Source organism: Bidens hawaiensis, unplaced genomic scaffold (assembly GCF_021521415.1).
Source record: "Bidens hawaiensis isolate Kalapana, Puna unplaced genomic scaffold, B.hawaiensis_p1.1 tig00010730_1, whole genome shotgun sequence".
Lineage (NCBI taxonomy): Eukaryota > Viridiplantae > Streptophyta > Magnoliopsida > Asterales > Asteraceae > Bidens > Bidens hawaiensis.
This window is the reverse complement of record NW_027491820.1, coordinates 502,071-513,938: the sequence shown is the minus strand read 5'-3', so window position 1 is coordinate 513,938 and position 11,868 is coordinate 502,071. Positions and strand designations below refer to the sequence as shown.

Below are 11,868 nucleotides of genomic sequence, written 5' to 3'. Positions count from 1 at the left end.
TAAAAGGTAACTAAAATATATTATAGAAGATGAAAAGCATCCATGATATTTTTAAGCCTTTTGTTTTTAATTGCCAACTTATATCTAGTAGCTCAAGATCCGAGTTTATCTTAGCCATTTTTCTTGCAATTTCTTTATGTGCATTGAACTTTTTTTTTCATATCGGGTATGATAACAATAGCTTTTTAACACATTGAAGGATCAAGCCAAAGAGCAATCACACAACTTCGCACCTCTTAGTATAACATCAATTGAACTTGTAGATGAATGACGGCTGACGAATCAAATGGGCAAAACACCATATCATAATTCATTGAACTTGAAGATGAACAATGGTTATGGTTTGAAGGATCAATGAGCGCAGGGGGGGGGGGTGATCTGTTCATTTAGGGTTAGAGATGATATTTTAAATGTAATATGTAATGCCTCTCTTGGTTTGTCTATCTATCCAAAACTAATCAAAGTATTCAGTTACAATACATTCAAAAAAATGTACTAAAGTTGCGTAATTAAACAAACCACAAGTATGAAAATGGCAATTTGCTCAAAAGAGAAGATAAATAAAATAATTGAAATTACTAATTTGCCCCTAAATTAATGGACAAAATAGACGGGGTTAGAAAAAAGTACTAAAACTGCAAGTTTTAGAAAAGTGAGGTAACCATTTGCAATAAATTCAAAAATGGTATTAAAGTCACGTAATTGGACAAACCACATGTACTAAAATGACATTTAACTCTAGTTTAGTCTTAGTAGTCTATTGACAGTCATCCGCAAAGAGAGTCTACTCTTTTGTTTCCCCTCTATGTTAGCAAAAAGTCCTCGCCTCCTCTCTTTTTACATGGAACATGGAGGTATACAGTCTTTTATTTTGGAAATAAGATAGTAATAATATCAATTACAATATGATATACACTACAAAAAAAATTACCTAGGCAACCTTTATTTCACAAAAAAAATTGGATTAGAGCATTCTCAATCCATTCTTCATCTTCATCTCTATAATTACATTAAAAACACCATCTTTTCTCTTTCATTTTTAATTAAATAATATTTTTTTATACTTTTATCATTACATTTTCTCTCTCATTCACTCACAACCACTTTCAAAAACATTAAAAAATTATAGAGATGAACAATGTGTTTCTCCAAATTTAACCATGAACAGTACTCTCACAACCACTTTTAACCATCTCTAAAAAAATGGAGAACCTCTCACATAATTTGAAGAATCCATTAGGAATGCTTAGATAAAGTTGCAGTAGACCTAATAAAACTTATTTGTTAGATAATGTAACTGTTTCTTTCAAATACAAATTTTTAGAAAAGTTACATTTGAAATTCAACTCATGCAGTTTTTTTTAAATAAAGGTTGCTGCTTTTTTTTAGTTATAATTAACAAATATAGTTTTGAATATTTTGATTCGAATATTAAATTCCCCGCCCCTTTGGTCATCTCCGGCGACCACAGATGGCCAACGACGACCCTCTCTTACCACACCTCTGGTAACTCATTCTCTTCTCTTCTCTTCTCTTTTAACTTCCAATTTCTATTAAACATCTTCCAATTCCACTGCCTTGTTGTTTATTTATTTATTTAGGTCCATTAAACAAGCCCTAGACAAGTTAGATCTATCCAAAACGGACGGCCAAGATGTTTACTACCTTGTCTCTCACTGTATCCAAACTTTCAAGCATCATTCCAATTATCGAAACGACATCCGATTCCTCAAGATCTGGCTTATATATGTATGTATTGCTTATACAAATTACTATTCAATAGTGTTTGTTTTAGATTCGTAGCTGAAAACTAAGTCTGCTTGCTTGAATTTTTAATTACGCTAAGCCTAGGGTTTGTTTAATAAATGTACCAACACTAACAACAAATTTGTTCATTTAGTAATATGAACGAACGCTACCAGAGGTGAACATTCGCTAATGTGCTCATTTATGTTTGTTTATGTTCGTTAGTTAAAGATTTGTTTTATATTTTTATAATATTTTATTTGTAATAAACCTTACCAACCTAATGTTTAAGTTTGATAATTTTGTTGTTTATGTGTAGTTCGTTTCGTTAATGGTTTGCTTTATGATGTCTTTGCTTTAACTAACAACAAATCTAATTTGTGCTTCGTTGACATTATCATGATAAAACCGCCAATTGGGTGATGATTATGTTCATGATTACTATTATCTCAAGTGCTTAACTTTATATTTAATTAAGGTGACATTATGTCTACTGCTTTGGATTAAGAATGTTGCTTTTTTTTCCTTAAATGGTACATGTTCGTTTGCGTTCATGAACCGTTCGAGAACATGTTCAATTCCTTAACGAACGAACAAGAACAAGATTTTCTGTTTGCTTAGTGTTCATGAACAAGCTTAATGCTAAACGAACGAACATGAGCAAGGCTTCGTCCGGTTCGGTTCATTTAAAGCCCTAGTTTTGCTCTTCAATATTTATTTGGTCATAAAATGAAAGTGCTTTTGTGTTTGCAGATGGATTTTAGTCCAGACCACAAGGCTGTGTTCAGAGAAATTGAGCAGCTGAAAATTTGCTTGGATAAAGCTTTGCTGTACAAGTCGTACGCGCTGGTCTTGGAAGGAATGGGGATGCTGAGTGAGGCGCATTCAATGTATCAATTAGGCATTTCAAGGTGCTTACAATCTTCAACTTTTGGCATTAATTTTGATTATATGTTTCGGTGTGATTGCTGATGAGTTCTGGTTTAGGAATGCTGAACCGATAGGGAGGTTGAAGAAGGCACTTGAATATTTTCTTGAGAGAATGCACTCAATTTTAGCTGCGCACTCACTTCCAAAGGTATCCCCCATATGATTGATTTTATATTTGTAATTTTGAGTTTACAAGTATAATTACACAAATCAGATTCTTATGTACCTGATGATGATGATGCATAATCAAAGTCCTAGCTTTAAAGACAGTAATATTGCTAGATCCGACGAGACTGTTACTGATGTATACAGTTTATTTTTCTAGATGGACGGAGAGAATGCAAATGTGAATCCATGGTCACCCTCTATTATAAAAAGTCTATTGCACAAGATGAATGCTCAAATGTCAAAATACAAAGTAAAACCTTCTTTCTCTGATGTTATAAGCACATGCTTTATTATTATTATTATTATTGTTGTTGTTGTTGTTATTTTAATGTCATATTTTTAACATTATTATGTTCAGGAATACCATGTGAAGAAACACTAATCGGACCCCGGACAGATTACTAGTAACCTGGGGGTTAGATAGATGTTTCCCACGAGGGGTTAGACCCTTGGAAGATGGTTCTTCTGATAACCTGCAAAACAGACACCGTGAGCTTGTCACTGAGAAGGGGGGGGGGGGTTCCTCCTTGCGACCACCCTCCGGCGTGAGAATCAGACTAGATTGCTCTTTAAATATAAATGTATATTAAGAGATTGCTAGAGCAGATATCAGGTATAATATGATAATATAAGATAAGATATGATGATCATGAGATGGTCATACCATTTGTGGTATTTATAGCCGAAGGTAGGTTTCCAAGGAGGTATGGCCGGCTGCAACAGTGTTCCTGTTCCACCAACAGTAGCCTACGCACGTGCCCTGCTGGTAGTTGGTGGGTAGGTAGCGGCTGATAGCGACCAGGCCTGCTGTATACTATTCCTTTTCCACCAACTGCCGGCTACGCACGTGGTATGACAAGAGTTGGTGAGTAGGCAGCGGCTAATAGTGACATACAGTGTAGGAGCATGCTGCTCGCCATACTGTTGTCCATAAGCTGTCGTATCTTTAGTCAGATCTTTTTCCCATACCTCGTCAGGTACAGTACAGAAGATCTTCCCGTATCGTACGGACTGGCTTATTTGGGCGGGAGTATTCCCCCTCCCGCCCTTGTGCGGGATTGTTCCCGGCTTCGCTCATTCCTTCAGGTGACACTGAATGAGAGCTAAGTGCCTTGTGCGTGTAGCCTTGCTGCGCGGGTGGCCTTCCCTAATGGCTTGTATCCGAGGCTGCGGGGACAGGCGGAGTCCTTCACCATTGGGAGGCATTTCCTGCAGGACCAGCTTGCGTACTGCGCGTAAGGACGTCACGTCTCTGAGCATGGCTGGTCCTGCGGATCCAGTTGGTTTCTGCGCAGACGTCCCTGTTTAAGGTGAGTCTTGCGGGTCCAACTGGGCTCTGCTAGGACCTACCTCTTCAAGTCCCCCCAGTCCAATGTTCTTCTCATGCGTGTTTAATAAAGTGAGGTGAACTTTTGGACTTAAGCAAAGGGTTTTGAAAAGGGTTTTTGAAGGTTTTCCATGGGGATTCTTCCCGCGGAAGTCCTTGTCACTTGCAGAAATTCCTGAGTTTCCTGCTTGGTCTTTGGGTATGATGCGGGTAGGTCTGTAAACTCCTCGCAAGTCAGGAGCGTTGAGTCCCACTTGTGTGGACTCTCCATGAGGTTTTGGTAGTTTTGAACATAGTGATCAATTATGTTAAAACCACCAATTCCATCGTGGAGCTTCAAACAACGTAGTTCTTGACGTTCCCGCTATGCGGGGATGTTATTTCCGTTTCCGCAAGCATTGCCCAGAAGATCCTTCTTGGTTTCAATTCCCAACGGAGCGCTAGGTATGTGAAGGGTTTTGCCTTAACACTGTACCAGCGCTCGTCTTACGGTTACTTTACTTCCAAGGTATTCCTGGAGTCAATTCCCTGCGGGTGCTAGGTATGTGAAGGGTTTTGCCTTTACACTGTACCCGCACCCGTCTTATAGTTACTTGGTTGCCGAGGAATATTTGGCTTCAATTCCCTGCGGGTGCTAGGTATGTGAAGGGTTTTGCCTTTACACTGTACCCGCATCCGTCTTACGGTTACTTGTTTGCCAAGGTAAGGGGTATTTTCCCGCTTATTTTTTAATATTTTTAAATTTTGAATTTTGAAATTCGAAAGGTTGGTGGAAAGATAGGAACAGTCCAAACCTCTGAAACGTCGTGCGACGGTTTCTTCTGACTGTGTCAGGACGTGCAGGAAGTTATGGTGACGTGACATTATATGGTCATTCCAGACGCTTTTTACGGCGCGTGGGCGCGATTTTTCGGGCGCGTGGCCGCGAAATTAATGGCACTCGTCCTGTCAACAGCTGTTGCCAGCTTGCCCGGTGCCACATGTCACGGTTTCATTGCACCGTCAATTTCTCTCTCCTTCGCATTAAATTCACCGCATTAATTGCGATCACTATATAAAGGGGAAGAGGGTCCTTTGTAATTCACACCTTTACTTCTTCTCTTCATCTCTAAAGCGATTTCTGGTGAATACTCCCTTATTCAGTTGAGCATTCCTCCGAAATCGTTTCTTCTTCCTCTGCAATATGTCTTCCCATGATGCTGAAGCTGTAGCCGACGATAGGAGTACTGCTGGCGAGTGCCAGTGTGCTCTACCTGTCGATCAGTACCAGTACGTCGTCAGGAAATTCATGCTTGAGTCTCTTGAGCCTGAGTTTCCTGAACCCCACCAGACTGTGTACGATGCCCCCAGCGGCAAGATCGGGGTATATGCTGCATTCTTTGTTTATGGGAACCTTAGGTTCCCATTGACAAAGTTTGTGTACCGTGTCTTGGAGAGGCACGGTGTGCACTTGACCGAGGTGCATCCGATGGCGATTGCCAAGATCCGGCACTTCGAGTGGGTGTGCCGGATTCTGGGTATTGAGCCCTATGTGGACCGCCTGATGACCTTCTATACTTGGAGGTGCATCCAGGGGTGGTACACCCTGACAACCCGTATTAAGGGTTTGAAGATTTGCGTGACCGAGCGCAGTCTCCGATCGTGGAAGCGGGAGTTCTTCTACATTTCTGCCCGCGCCATCCCCATTGCCATGAAGTTTAAGAAGGGGCAAGCGCTTCCGAGCCTTCACGCTTCCAACTACCAGGAGGCGGAATGGTTCGCGAAGATATCCCGGGTCCAATCTCCGGTTTACCGGTTTGCGGAGTCCGGGATGGTGATGCTGGGGATGAGCCGGGTATGGAAGGAGGCGTCTCGGTTTCCCATCCTTCTCGAATACGGTTTGAACTCTATTCCTTATGGTATGTCTTGTCTTTCTTGCTGATATGAGTTTGTCTTCTAACTGTTTCTTTTCTTTCAGAGGGGAACGATTTGGAGTCGCTCCTGTACCCGCGGGAAGCTGACGGTCCCGTGCGGGTGGGTACTCGTGCTCTAGACGAGAACGAGTTGCCCATTCTGGAACAAACGGCGGATCGGTTTGTGGAGTTCTATCCGCTGGGCCACGAGATCCTGAGCCAACGGCGGCCAGGTAAGGCGATACTCTATCCTCAACCCCTCAATGCTGTACCCGCTGCTGGAATTCCTGACATCCTGTCTTCTTCTGAGGAATCCGCAGATGGTCCTCCGCTGGTGCGGAAGAAGAAGGCTGCCGGCGGGAAAGGGAAGGAGAAGGTGGCCTCCACAGCTGATCCGGTGCTTCTATCTGACACCGAGTCAGATAGTGAAGAGGTGGCGGGGAACCCCGGTGGTGAGAAGACCACTGCTCCGGAGGCTACGACTGTTACCTCCGGAGAACCAACGACGACGACGGTGACCGGCATCAAGAGACCGGCTCCATCGGGCTCGTCCCCGCCCGTCCGTACGTTCAGGCTCAAGAAAACCCGTAAGTACAAACATCCTTATTTTTGTAGATTTCACTTTATAAATTTATTAAAACACTTATCTTCTTGTGCAGGCGTGGATGTTGACGCATTCCAAGGTGGAGCGCAGAGGAGTACCCCTCCGCCGATGACGGTAGGCTCGGTCAGCCTACCTGAGGCGACGACCCAGGCGCCTGCGCCTGCTTCCGCTGGATCAGTTGCTCACTCCCTTGAGCCGACTGTTCCAGCCGGGATGACGTCACCGCCGGTGGTAAGTGCGATTTTTACAGCATCTTTCACCGAGCCGGCGGTTACGATTGCTGCAGATTCTGCGGCAGCGACTGCGGCGGCTGCCACCATGCCCCCGCCATTGGCACCGACGGCCGGCCCATCAGGTACGCATGGGAGTACTCGCCAATCTTTGCCACCTTCCCATCTGCCTGACCTTTTGGATGGGTTTCCTTTGGGTTCAGGTGATGGGTTCGGCGGCTATCGGCCTGTTATAGACCCTACAGGTGCGTAGGGTTCCTTTGGCCCTTTTTCACTTTTATTTTTTATCATCTTTTTCCTAACTGCTTTTTTGTTTTTTGCAGTGTCGGATTCCAATGAAGTGTATGTTCCGCGATGGAACATACGCCGAGGAACAACCCTTCGTACCCCTGTGGAGTGCGTGGAATGGGCTCGCCACGCTGCTCCCCATGGTGCGTTGGGGGAAGCCATGGCTAGCTACCAGGAGGGTAGGCTAACCAATGAGCTTCGGGTTCTCTAGGCCCGGATGCAGCCGCGCGTCGAGCTGCTTTGTCGTGAAAACGACAAGTTAAAAGCAGCTCGCGCCAAGGAAGTATCTCAAGCGCGGGCTCTTCGGGAGGAGAACCAACAGTTGGCTGCAGCTGCTGCGGAGAAGGAAAAGGCCTTCAAGGCCCTCGAGGTTGAAGTTCAAGCGCGACTCGAGGCCCGCTCCAAGGCTGCCCAAGCTGTTAACGAACAGCTTCGGCTGGTTAAGGAGACTGCGAGGAACGCAACCGAGAGGGCCACCAAGGCTGAAGCCGTTGCTGAGCCTTTACGCGTGGAGAACGAGGAGCTCAAGGCCAAATTAGAGGCTCTCCAACGTGCTCATGATGCCTTGGCGATGGAAGATGCCAAGAAGCTCCAAGAGATCCTGGACCAGAGGGGCGTGCTTGACCACACCGAGCGGAAGCTTAAGGGCGTTGAAGAGGCTGCTGCAAAGGAAGTGCTACTTGCCAACCTTAACAAAAGCGAAGCCGAACGCGCCCGCACCCAAGCTCAAGCCGCCCTCCAAGAAGCTCTGGTTGCCAAGGAATGGCTTCTTCGAGAAGCGTTGACTCAGGTATGTTTAGCTTTACGTCTTCACGCTTTCCTTTGTACATAGAAAAGGTGTTTTGACACTTGTATTTTCTTTGTAGGTTGTGCATCGGGTCTTCTCAGAGACTACTTACGATGATGCCATGAGCGCAGCCCTCAACGCTTCTCATGAGGATGGGGAAAGGGCCGGCTTCCTGCTTGGTCTAGGGTTCGTTGAGAAAGGCGTCCCGCCTTCCAACTTCCCTTTGTTCGATGTGGACACCAAAGCTGCATATGACCAAGCGGTGAACCAATATGCCGCCTTCCCGCATCCGGTGGTGGAGAAGGTGAAGGAAGTCGCTGCTGCTGATGATGGACTTGCTATCCTCAAGGCTTTCCTTGAACCGCCACGCTCTACTGATGGGGCGGGTCCAAGTGGAAGTGGTCCTGAAGCTTGATTCTGAAGATCCCTTCCCGCTGCTAGGATAGACTAGCTTTTGTTTTGTAGGCGGGTAGTTACCCGGCCATTCTTGTAATAATTCGTTTGTGAAATATAAATCTTTTTGCGTATAAGATTGTTATTTCCTTCTTTGGGTTTCATGCTTTATAAACTTATGACTTGCATACTTAGTTTAAATTAGCAATTTTCCAAGTGTTTAGAATAAGTTAACCTGTTGAACGTGGTTGATAATGGGTTAAAGTTTTGCTTCCTCTTTCGTGATTGTGCGGGTAGAACCGTCACTTGCACTTAGTAGGATGGCTAAACTTTAACCTTCATCTGACCTGCGTGTAGGTTTTCCTCATCTTTTGAGGATAAGTTAACCTTTGAACGTGGTTGATAATAGGTGTGAAGTTTTGCTTCCTCTTTCGTGATTGTGCGGGTTGAACCGTCACTTGCACTTAGTAGGATGGCAAAACTTTACCCATATCTGACCTGCGTGTAGGTTTTCCTCATCCTTTTAGGATAAGTAAACCTTTGAACGTGGTTGATAAAAGGTGTGAAGTTTTGCTTCCTCTTTCGTGATTGTGCGGGTAGAACCGTCACTTGCACTTAGTAGGATGGCAAAACTTTACCCATATCTGACCTGCGTGTAGGTTTTCCTCATCCTTTGAGGATAAGTTAACCTTTGAACGTGGTTGATAATAGGTGTGAAGTTTTGCTTCCTCTTTCGTGATTGTGCGGGTAGAACCGTCACTTGCACTTAGTAGGATGGCAAAACTTTACCCATATCTGACTTACGTGTAGGTTTTCCTCATCCTTTTAAGAATTTTGTTTTGAACCGTTCGACGCGCGGTTGTCAATAGGTTAGTGTTCAGTTTCCTTTCATGATTCATGCGGATAGACCGGCACTTTCATTTAATGGGATAATTGAACTCTTCCCCTTCAACTGACCTGCGTGAAGGTTTGTCACGTTATTGGGTTTGTGCGGGTAGGACCGCCTTCCCACGCAACGACTTCACGTAATGTGAATGCCGTCACCAGTGTTGCATAGTTTAACCGTTCGACGCGCGGTTGTTGATAGGTTATTGTTCAATTTCCTCATTATGATTCGTGCGGATAGACCGGCACTTTCATTTTTGGGTGCTGAACTTTTCCCCTTCAACTGACCTGCGTGAAGGTTTTGTCCTTTTTGGGTTTATGCGGTCTTTTGCCGTCTTCCCCATGCCACGATTCTTCACGTAATTATGCAGTGAAAGCCAGCATATTAGTGTTCAGAAAAGTATAAATGTAAAATCATCAGCTTCGATGTTCTAAAGAGAATCATTTCCATTAGAAGTGGCTCTTGGCCTTTTCTTTACAAATTGGAATTGATTTACATGCAAACTGTGTAAATGAGCTCCCTTCTATGTTGTTGGGATGGGAGTGCCATCGAGCCGATACGCACCTGGTTCGGGATCTCGTTCTTTACGCAGCATGTAGTCTCGATATTGAAGCTGGAATTTTTATTCGTGTTTTCCCCAGCTGGGGTTCTACACGCACCCGCCTGCTCAGCCTTTATTGCGCCACGAGGTGCGCGAGCGTCCCATCTCTGACAAATGCTTCGACCATGTCTTTTACGTCTATGCATTCTTCAGTGTTGTGGCCTTTTGTCTTGTGAAAGTCACAGTATTTGCTCCGATCAGCATCGTGACGATGTCGGATTATTGGGGGCTTTGGCCACGGGAGCTCTTCAGTGGCGAATATCTCAGTGACGCTTTTGGTGAGCGGCGTCCATCTGGAGTTCCGGTGCGGCTGTACATTATCCCTTCCGCCCAATCGATGTTGCAAGCCGGATGAGGTGTCAAAGTTTACCCTTGACTGCCAAATGCCTAGCTTCCACTTTTTATTTAGTCGGGCGGTGAGGACGTTGTCTTCTCTCGTCTTCTGAGTGTAGAGGTTTGTGCTCTGTGGGAGATCTCTACCCAGTTGCTTCTCCGTTTCCGCATAGCGTTTTGCTGCTGTCATGATGGCATCCCATGTGGATGGCATGCCATCTTTACCCGTTAGGGTGCGGATGAGCTCTGGGTCATGCGCGCCCTGGATGAAGGCAGCGCGAACAAGATCTTCGCTGATATTGCCCAAACTTAGCTTCTTTGAGTTGAATCGAGTGATGAAGTTTGGCAGAGATTCATCTTCTTCTCGTATGCATTTGAGGATTGTCCATCGCTCCTCGGTATACTTCCGTTGCTGGCTGAAGTGTTGGCTAAACTTCTGCTGGAAGTCTGCCCAGTCGTAGATGTGGTTGACCGGTAGACGATCAAACCAAGCTCTAGCAGCCCCAACAAGCGTCATTTGGAATATGTAACACCACGTGGGTTCCGTCCAATTGCTGACGGTTGCCCCCGCTATGAACCTATTCAAATGATCGTCTGGATCAGATATACCGTCATATGTGCCTATGTTAGGCATTTGTTTGGCACTCTTAGGGGCGATTGCTTCTGCAATGTCCCTTGCAAATTTGGACGTTCCCGCATTTGCAACGTTTGGTCTGAACGTTTTGGAGAAGTCTCGTGGACTTCCACCTGTGCTTTTTGGTTTGAAGGCTTGTCCAAAATGCCTTTTCGGTTGGGATTCCATTTCCTTACGCTTCCCTTTTGCCCTATGGCGAGGGTTCGCGTCGGAGTCGGATTTCTCCGAGTCATCCTCCCAGTATTCGAATTCGTCGGCCTGTTGTACGGAACGCAAGCGTTCGTCCAACTCAGCCTGGAATTCCTTTTGTCGTGCCTCCGCCCATGCCTTAACTTCATCGAGAGTTTGGCGGGGGAGTCTTCGTTTCTCAACCTGGGTATCAGTGGATCCCAGTAGGCGATCATTTACTGCACTTGCCCCAGCATGAGTAACTGGGGTAGTGTTCGTAAAATTTACTTCACTTGCCCCGGCTTGGGTAACCGGGGTAGTGTTTGTAAAAACTGTGTTACCGGTATTCCCCCCAGTAGCTGGGGTTGTGGTTACCGGAATTTCTCTAACCATCTTTGTAGAAGTTTGAAAAAACTGGAGAAAAATGTAGTTCTAGCTTTATGCACGGATGGCGCCAATGAAGAAACACTAACCGGACCCCGGACAGATTACTAGTAACCTGGGGGTTAGATAGATGTTTCCCACGAGGGGTTAGACCCTTGGAAGATGGTTCTTCTGATAACCTGCAAAACAGACACCGTGAGCTTGTCACTGAGAAGGGGGGGGGGGGGGTTCCTCCTTGTGACCACCCTCCGGCGTGAGAATCAGACTAGATTGCTCTTTAAATATAAATGTATATTAAGAGATTGCTAGAGCAGATATCAGGTATAATATGATAATATAAGATAAGATATGATGATCATGAGATGGTCATACCATTTGTGGTATTTATAGCCGAAGGTAGGTTTCCAAGGAGGTATGGCCGGCTGCAACAGTGTTCCTGTTCCACCAACAGTAGCCTACGCACGTGCCCTGCTGGTAGTTGGTGGGTAGGTAGCGGC

General features: G+C 45.1%; 1 long non-coding RNA gene across 1 annotated transcript; it reads left to right on the top strand.

The window, feature by feature from the left end:
* The first annotated feature begins 1,653 nt into the window (after positions 1-1,653).
* On the top strand, positions 1,654-2,776 carry LOC143535958 (uncharacterized). Its single transcript, XR_013135802.1, has 3 exons — positions 1,654-1,749; positions 2,500-2,657; positions 2,734-2,776. It is a non-coding gene; the product is annotated as an uncharacterized LOC143535958 (long non-coding RNA).
* The last annotated feature ends 9,092 nt before the right edge of the window (positions 2,777-11,868 follow it).